Genomic DNA, 10,066 nt, shown 5'->3' on the forward strand with positions numbered 1-10,066 from the left:
TTATTTTTTTTAATTATGGGTTGGACCAATGACAAGTCAACACGTGTACACCCAATCAAAATTTAAAAGTCTGTCAGAGCGGGTAGTAACTAAATTGACTAAATTAACATTTGATATTTTTCCCAACAAAAAAACGATCGGGTACTAATTTATAAATATTTTAAAAATATTTAGTACTTTTGTCGCTAATTCCTTTAAAAAAAAACGTTTTTTTCTCTTTTATTTTTTTTTTTTACTTCAAAAATCTTTTTCGGCCACACCATTAGTCGGCTGGGCTCAAGAGTGGTACCATCGCAACTTACTCTTTAATATGGTCATTTTGATATGTGAAAAACAAAGATTTTTTTCACCGTCGTTAGAGAAAATAACCAAAATCGAAAACAACATTTTAGTTTCTTTTATAGTTTGTTAAAAAAAATAACCAAAATTTAAACTTAAACAAAATTCAATATACCACCTGTTGACTGCGTTTTTAGCCAACGACGTGAGAACGTCAAATACGACGAACCTTCAAGAGAATGTAAACGACAACAGACGGTATAAACAAGAAAAGTAAATAACACAGAATTTTTATAGTGGTTCAGCCCCGATTGTCGGTAATAGCCTAATCCACTTAGAGTTGTGATTTATAAATCTATACTCAAGATCAGATGGACTATGCCAACTGAGTTTCTTCAGTATAAATTGTGAAAATACAAGAATTCTCTCTAATTTCAGCACTTTCTCTCTCTAGAATAGACAGACCCAATTTTATCTCTCTAGAAAGAATAAGCCGAAGGGGTCTCTCTCTCATCTCATAAGCTCTCTATTTATAGAGATGGGATCCTCAACTGATATCCCCTTATAATAGGGATATTTTATTATATTTATTACATTTATATTACAAATAAACATTCAAAATTCAAAATGTAACAAATTCCCCATTTGTGGGAAGAATGAGAGATTCCCGCGCATGTTGTTGAAGTTGTGTCTGACTTAGTCTCCTCTAGCTAGTTGGTCCACCTCCTACTCACTACCCATGCAAGTGCTGGTTAAACATGCATGGTGGTAGGACATGCTTTGGGTGGGTTGAACGTGCATGGTTCTCCTCGAACATGTACTCTCCTCTAGCATGCCATGTTCCTCCTTGAACCAATCTCCTTGGCTTCTCCTCGGACCAAGGTGGTTCGAGGCAACTTCCTTGGCACCTCACCTTGAACGACATTGAGGCAACCTCACCTTGGACAACATTGAGGGAACCTCACCTTGGACAACATTGAGGGAACCTCACCTTGGACAACATTGAGGGAACCTCACCTTGGACAACATTGAGGGAACCCCACCTTGGACAACATTGAGGCAACCCCCTTTAGCATCTCCCAAACATGTCCGATCGAACAGTGTATAGACTTTCCTTATGAAAGTCTAAGTCTCCATTCTCTTGCATGAGACTCCTCCTCCTTAGCTATTTACCTTGGGCACGTTCGAGCCAACACTTAGAAAACCTTGGGAGGCTTACCTCCTACACACCCTTGGGGTCTCCTAGGACCACACCCTCCTTGGGGTCTCCTAGGACCACACCCTCCTTGGGGTCTCCTAGGACCACCCTCTTAGCCCTCCTAGGAGGCACTTTCCTAGATGCATTCTCCTTAGCCTCCTAGGATGCATTCTCCAATTTTTGGGTATAACACCACCCAACTTTATGGGTTACTATAAAGTATTTTGTTATTTCATATGTAAAAGTTACTGGATAAGATTCCAAATAAGCATATTTTATAAAGCAATTTTGATGGGTTTCTATAAAAGGAAACCAAATGGTACCTTAAACATCATAAAATCAGTTACATTACCATCAAAATTGACTAATTTTGCTAAATAATCTATATGGTAAGTTCTTATACCTTATTGTAACTTGTTAGTTTCTTAAAGGTAACGTAAATGTTGCTACAAAAAAAATAGCCTAAAGGTGCTTAAACAAGAAAACATACTATAACGTAAAATAAAACAATAGTTTTAAAAGTTTTTTATGAAAAGGTAACTGATTGATATCTTATTTGCATCATGAGCAAACAAAATGTTGCTTTTTTAAAACCCAGAAAAATAGAAAATTTCTTGGAGCGAGATTTTCCCATTTTTAGATTATTTTTAATTTTGGTATACAATGCTGATGTAGCACCAATATATGTGTAAATAGTTTTGTTGAATGTATTTTGTAAATAATTTAAATTTTATATATATAAATGTGAAACTCCTTAGAATCAATCCATCCTAAATGTAAATGTTGTCCATATTTTTCACCATCGACACGTGGCAACCCCCAATGGCTGGCTAGGACGTTTGTAGACATCCTCAGGGCATGTTACTACTTGAGGCCTATAGTCGGAACAATGGTCTTCCTAGATGAGGCCTTATCCTTGAAGGGGGTCGTAGATGCCTTGGTGAGTTACCCCCCCCCCCCGATGCTTAGTCTCGGAGATGGAAGTTCTCCATCTCGGATAGTTAAGGTGAGGGGTCTCATCTCTCGATTGCCTCCCAAGTCCGAGGTCTTAGTTCTCGGACCTAGGACAAGGAGCGACGTGTCAGTAGGAGCGGGTATTCAGAGTTAGAGGATCGTTTGAAATCCTTTGTGGGCGATCCGTCAACAGTGTTGTCGAGTGTACGACTCGACAATTCGCACACCTACTACACTGCCTGACACGTGAATACGTACAGCATGCCCTGGCAGTCCCAGAGGCATGTTCCCCGTAAAGTGGTTACCTTTCTACAGTGGGCCCCACAAATCTTGCATGGGCTGTAGTTTCTATTTAAAGAAACCATATGCCTTGAAGTGCATTAATCCCCCAAATGTAGGAGTAATGTGGATTAATGACTGATGATTAATATTAATGACCCCAACCTCTATAAATAGGGCTGGGGGTCTCATTGTAAAGGGTTCAATTTTTTATCAAGGAATACTTGTACTTAGAGCAATCTAAACGCTGCCTGAGAAGATACTGTAGAAGCTTGCAACCTCAAGCATGCAATCTCTCTAATAAAAAAGACTCGTGGACTAGGGTTCTTCTATAACATGAACCACGTAAAGTGTTCGTATAGCTATTTCTTTAACCTCTTTCATAAGCGTTGACAGCGAAAAAGGCAGTCAATATTTTTGTGCTTTCATTGAGAGCTTGAAGAAAGCATTTGAAACACCCACGATCATGGTGACTACGCGAAGGAACATTACAGATGAAGTGCCCCTTCCCACCGGAGTTAACGGGGGAGAACCCAGTAGGCAACCACCTCAGGATGTGCCTGAGTTGGCAGAGAACTACGATAAATATGCTAAGTATGACAGCGAGGATAATGACGTCGACCATGAGTATTATGAGGATGAATATCCTCAGTCCATGGAGGCAGAAGAGCCATCAGAAGTAGTGGTGCTCCGCGAGCAGGTGGCTAACCAGCAACAAAAGCTTGACACTCAAGAAGGTAGCATCATTGCTTTTCAAGAGATGGTGCTTTCCATGAAGGCCACTCTTGTAGCCCAAGGGTTGCAAGTGGACCCCCATGGCAACACAACAGCCGGGCACCCAACAGGTGTGCCACCAGTGCACCTTGGTGGAGTGCCGCCTGTCAACACAGCCGAGGCGCCACCTGAGCACCCGGCTGTGGAGGCACAGGATCCGCCGGCTGGGGTGCCCAAAGGGCACCCAGCAAAATTTGGAGCCTCAGCGCCACCGCAGAATCTTGGTAAAGGTAAGGTCAATGATGACCCCGCCTCAAAACATAAGAGGGCCCGTCAGGAGCCCGAGGGCCACTCGGCGCCGCAGAAAGTGTGAGGGAAATGAGACAAGAGCTCAAGGACACCGCCAGGCAGACAGCGCCCGTGGAGCTCGGGGGCCCTCCGCCCTGACGCACTCATACGGACCGCGCGAGGCTTGGAGCTGGTATCCCTTCAGGACCTAACCGGCCCCACAGAAACAATCGCTTGAGGAATGCCCCACAGAATCAGAAATGGGGCATCAGGGCTTCGAAAAATGAAAACGAGTCTGGCGGAGAAACAGAAGTGGTCCGCGCAGAAGATAACAGTGCTTTCCGAGGACAAACCGACCTCTGATACAACCTGAATGCTCAGAGGTGTAATAAGGCTGGAGTATGTGAGCCTGCTGGTAGAGGCGCGTCGGACCTCCGAGACAATCTCAACGCTCAAAGACGGGATTGCCCGGCGCAGAGCATCAATAGGGAACGCGACCCGCTCCGGGCCAAATTAGAAATTTTGAAGCGGATAATGCTTCGAATGGCCAGGCAGCAAGACCACGAGTCTGACTAGGAAGATGAGGAGGTGGAGCCATGTGTTCCTCACCTCGTCGAGGCCCCACTACCTCTGGGATTCAAGATGCCAAACATACCAGCTTATTATGGTGGTTAGGATCCAACAGACCATCTGTCCAAATTTAACAGGTTAATGTTGGTGCATCTTGTCTCTGACGATGCAAAATTCCATGTGTTCCCCCTCACCCAGACGGGACCAGCAGATGAATGGTTTAAGAAGCTTCGACCTAGGTCCATTCAGACGTGGCAACAGTTATCATCTGCCTTCCGGAGACAATTCATATGAATCCGGAAGGTGAGCTTTGAGGTCAACGCCTTGGCCAATATCAAGCAAGGGTCGTTTGAGACCCTCAAGGCTTATATCAAACGTTTCAAAGAGGAAGAGGCAAGAACCAAGAGGGTCGATGATGGCCACCATTTGATGGCGTTGCAGCCTGGCATCCACGCAGGATCCCCACTCTGGGATGATCTCCAGCGAAGGGGATGTCGGCATCTCGACGACTTCATTTGTTGAGCTCAAGAATACATTAACTTGGAGGACGCCCAGATCGGGGCGTTCGGAGCATCCGCCCTTTTTCTTGCCTCAGGCCAAACTCTGGGACCTTCAGCATCAGGAGTCCAATGCTCCCCCTATGCTCACTTTCAACAGGGGTCATTGGGAGCCCAATTTGGCCAAGGCGCCATCCCTTCTGGCTATGGCACCATGGCAGCTCCAGGATTTGGGGTGTCTCTGATGGGGTTTGGCAGCGCCCACTGGATATAGCGATTTTCGACCTACATTCAGTGTTGGAGTTTTCGCCCCACCTCAGCTGACTAAATCCAGTCGGGCTCTCAGGGGCACGAGACGCGGAGGAAAGGGCAAGGGTCGTAACCCAGGGGAAGCGAGATCATACAAACCGAGAAGAGAGCCACATCAGGTGAGAAGTATGTCTCACAGTACTCTGAATAACTGATTTGGTGAACTCCCGAGAAAAGGTCTTCGTGACCACAGCACAGCATGTACACTATAGGAAGCTGCAGCCCATTTGTAGAGACAGGGATAGGCGGGACCCTGGCAAATTCTGTCGTTTCCACAATGACATCGGGCATCACACTAATGAGTGTCGCCAGCTCAAGGACGAGATTGAGAATCTCATTAAGTTGGGACACCTCCATCAGTATGCTAAGGGTGCCCCGCGTCCAACATAGCCACTCGTGGCTGGGCCACGATCCCACCTGTCGTTCCTCAGGTTTCGACTACGACTCTGGTAGGTCCCCCACATCCAACAGCCCAAGGACCTCCTCTAGTGAATGGGCGGGTCAGAACCATATCAGGAGGGCCTCACCTAGAGGGCACCTCACCAAGTTTGTAGAATAGATATGCGCGAGCTTTGAACCACGACGGTGAGGTAAGGGCTTTAACCCAATTACCTGCCCAATTGCCACGAATGACTGACCAAGTCATAACATTCTCCAAAGACGACGCTCAGAGAGTGCATTTCCCACATCGCGATCCGTTGGTGATTGAAAGCCAAGTCTCCAACAAGATGGTGGCTCGGATTCTGGAACGGGAGTTGCTGAATATCCTGTTTAGATCAGCCTTCGATAAGATAGGACTAACTACGAAAGACTTGTTCCCGTGTGCCTCAACACTTTATGGGTTCTCAGGAGAGACCCTTATCACGATGGGACAGATGAAGCTCCCGGTAATGCTTGAAGAAGTACCTCCCCAAGCCTTTAAGTACTGCATATTTGTGGTGGTGGATTGTCTCTCGGCATACAATGCCATCTTGGGACGACCAACACTAGTGGAGTTTGGAGCCGTCACTTCCATCTGCCATCTGTGCATAAAATTCCCCACGGATGTGGGAATCGGCACCGTCTACGGTGACCAAAAGGAGGCAAGACAATGCTATAATGTCTCCCGTAATGATGGTGAGGGAAGAAGTTCCTGAGATCTTCAAAACCCTGAGGGTGCAAGTTGTGCAGGACTCGGGGCCTGATAAGTTATACCCAAGGGTTTAAGAGGAGAGGTCCATCGAACCCATAGAGGAGATAGATGATGTGGTTCTAAATACCTCGACCTCCGACCGAAAGGTAAAGGTCGGGGGAGACATGAAGCCAGAAGTCCGAGAAGCATTAGTGGTCTTCCTCTAGGAGAACCAAGATGTGTTTGCATGGTCAGATTCTGACATGACTGGCATTGATCCCAATGTCATATGACATGCCTTGAACGTCGACCCAGGCTTTGCCCCCGTCCAGTAGAAGCAACGAAAGTTCGATCAAACCTGGAAAGAGGCCCTCAAGGCCGAGGTAGACAAACTCATCTCCAATGGCTTTATCCGAGAAGCTCAGAACCCCGGATGGATGTCCAATCTTGTCCTTGTGCCAAAGCGGAATGGCACTTGGAGGACATCCATAGACTTTTCGGACCTTAATAAGGCATTTCGGAAGGACTGTTTTCCACTCCCCAGGATAGATCAGATGGTCGATGCCACCTCCGGTTATGAGTCGTTATCGTTTATGGATGCATACTCGGAATATAACAAAATATCCATGCATGTCGCTGATCAGGAGCACACTAGCTTTCAGACCGACAAGGGTGTATACTGTTACATCGTGATGTCATTCGGGCTGAAGAACGCCGATGCTACTTACCAAAGGCTGGTTAATAGAATGTTTAAGAACTAGTTGGGCCGGAACATGGAGGTATACATGGATGACATGTTGGTTAAATCCCAGACCACCCCAGATCATGTAAGCAACCTAGTTGAGGTCTTCGCGGTGCTCCATCGATTCGGAATGAAGCTGAACCCCCAGAAGTGCACATTTGGGGTGGCTTCTGGCAAATTCTTAGGATTCATCATAAGCGCTCGGGGGATCGATGCGAACCCCGAAAAAATCAAGGCGTTAATCAAAATGCCCTCTCCCCATAAGCATAAAGATGTTTAGAGCCTGACAGGGAGGATCGTAGCCTTGAGTCATTTTGTCTCCAAGGTAACAGATAAATGCATCCCTTTCTTCAACATTCTATGAGGAAGTCAGAGATTTGTATGGACAGAGGAGTGCGAACAGGCAGTCCAACAGCTTAAGGAACACATGGAAAACCCTCCAATACTGTCCAAGCCAGTAGATGGAGAGCCCCTCCTACTCTACATGATTGTGTTGAAGAACGACGTTAGTGCCGCACTGGTTAGGGAGGAAAGCACCGTTCAGCACCTCGTCTATTACATCAGCAAGAGTCTCCTCAGTGCGAAGTCTAGGTATTCGCTGATGGAGAAGTTAACCTTCTTCTTGATGGTGGCCTTTCGGAAGCTAAGACCTTACTTCCAGGCATACCCAATTAAGGTCCTAACCAACCACCCGCTCAGATAGGTCCTTCAGAAGCCTGAGTCATCGGAGAGGCTCTTGAAATTGTCATTGGAATTAAGTCAGTTCAACATCACCTATCTCCCGAGGATGACCATAAAGGGACAGGCACTCGCCGAATTCATCACCGAGTGTACTGGGAATCAGGAGAAATCTGAATACACCGGTCGTTGGACCTGTGTGGAAGTTGTTCGTAGAAAGATCTTCAAATGAGAATGGTGCAGGGGCGGGACTTATTTTGGTCTCCCCCGAGGGGCATAAAGTACATAGCGCTCTCTACATCGAATTTAGTGCCTCTAATAACGAGGTCGAATACGAAGCCTTAATCGCTGGACTTCGCATGGCACTAGAACTCAAGGCTGACGGGCTCGAGATATTTAGCAATTCCCAGCTCAAGGTCAAAGATGTCACTCAGTCTAAGGGTATAAACCCCCGGGAGACAGGTTGCCTCCTAGGGTGGTGGAGATATGCATCTACGAGATCTAGGTAGTCTTGAAATTCTTATCTAGTCCAACGCCGATGTGAGATTTGACCACAACGAAGGAGGGCTGGAGAATCCCAGACATGATCGGGGCTTATCCGATCACCTACTCGAGCAGCAGACGACAGAACGAGTGGTGAGTTACCTGAGTTCAGGTGGGAAGCTTCCATCCCTGCTTGAAGTTCTGCCTCAAGCTCCTGATCTTCTTGGGCCTCTCGCACCTCTTTTATGGCTCGAGCATTCACCAACCTTTCCTTCACCAATCACTAGTGGAATGCCTTCTTGGTTAGCCCCTCTACATAATTGATATGACGGGATGCTAGCTCTTGAGGCTTTTTGGATTGGTGGTATTTAGTCAGATCTAGGTTGCTTATCCACTGCTCAACGCTGAGGAGCCCCGACCTAATGAGATACGGCTCCATCACCAATAAGCTAAGGTCCAAGTCTTGGTCGGGAAGAGCCTTCATCACCTGGAGATGATCCTCGAAGAGCTGAATGAATGGGGTTCGACGAAAAGGACATATTCAAAGGGAAATTGCTAAGTTTCGAATACATAGGCACTAGCGAAGCAAAGAATAACTATGTTCGGAAGAACACTCACCTACTCGGGCAAAGTCGATAATTAAAGTCAAGTTACTGCAGGTCGGGGAAGTCGTGTATGAAGAAGAATGCATACTTGTAATCCCAATCGTGATTCTCGTTGTGACGGGGATCCTTATAGCTGAGCGAGGAAGTGGGGTACTTCACCAGAGAGTAGTATCCATCCTGCTTGGATCCCTTCTTCCGTGGGGTGGTCCTTAGACTTTAGAAATACATAATCTCTGCCGGTGAGGGCTCCAGCCATTTCTGTCTCCAGAACAAAACATACATCCTTGTAAGTACTCTATAGCCGTTGGGGGAGAGCTAGAAGGGGGCTATCCCCACGTACTTCAGAAAGTTGACGAAGTACTGCTTGAGGGGTAAGGTAGCCCTTGCCATCAGGTGGGCTTGGCTCCAAGCACCTAGGCCATAGACGATGTGGTACGCCCGCTCGGACTCTTGGCAAAGGCGGATGAGGCATTTGTCTAAGACTGAGTAATACCTCATGATTGCCTCCAGGGCCTTTGGATGTCGGAGCAGTGTGCGGTAGTCTTCAACCTCATGATTTGCCTCACCCTCGTATGTTTGCGACGGGTGTGGAATGGGAGCTCTGTTGACCTCCTCCAACGATGAGCCCCGAATCCTCACACCTGAGAGGCCTCACCACCACCTAGAGGTCAGAGCGGAGGGTTTGTTCCCAGTCCAGTGCTCGGGCCTCCACCCCTGTGTTGCCCTCAGAGGTATCTCACACGCGGCCATCTCAGAGAGTTCCTGGTCGAATAGGTAAAATCAGTGCTCGTGCAGTTGGTGGATTTGTTGGATTAGCTTATACCGGATCTTTATTTATTTTCATGTATATCTAATATTAAACAAATTAATACGAGATAGCCTAAAACATGTTTCTAAAATTGAATTCAAAGAGAAACAAAGAATAGAATACTTACAGTATAGGCAGAGGAATTAAAGAGTCATTACTTCAGTTTCTCTAACTCTTGTATCCTCTCTGTCGCAGAGTATTATCAGGAAACTGAACCGATCTTCTATTTGCTTCACAATCTTCCAATGTATCCTTAGAACTACCTAGACTAGTGTGGGCAATTCTCAACACATGAGATAGATATAGAGAGAAGAAGAGAAAATAACAAAGAGGCTTAGAAAAGGACTTGTGTTTAGAGAGAATCTAAAACTATCAGAAAATCTGACTTGTGACTTATCAAACTTATGTTTTGACTTCTCTCTAAGCACTCCTTTTATAGACTCAATTAGTTCATTTAATTTAATTAAAAAATCAATAAAATAATAGCCATTTTGAAGCCCTAGGTCGAAATTATCATGGGCTATAGGCCCATGAAATTTCCCATTTGATTA

The sequence above is a fragment of the Humulus lupulus genome, chromosome 9 (assembly GCF_963169125.1).
Source record: "Humulus lupulus chromosome 9, drHumLupu1.1, whole genome shotgun sequence".
NCBI lineage: Eukaryota > Viridiplantae > Streptophyta > Magnoliopsida > Rosales > Cannabaceae > Humulus > Humulus lupulus.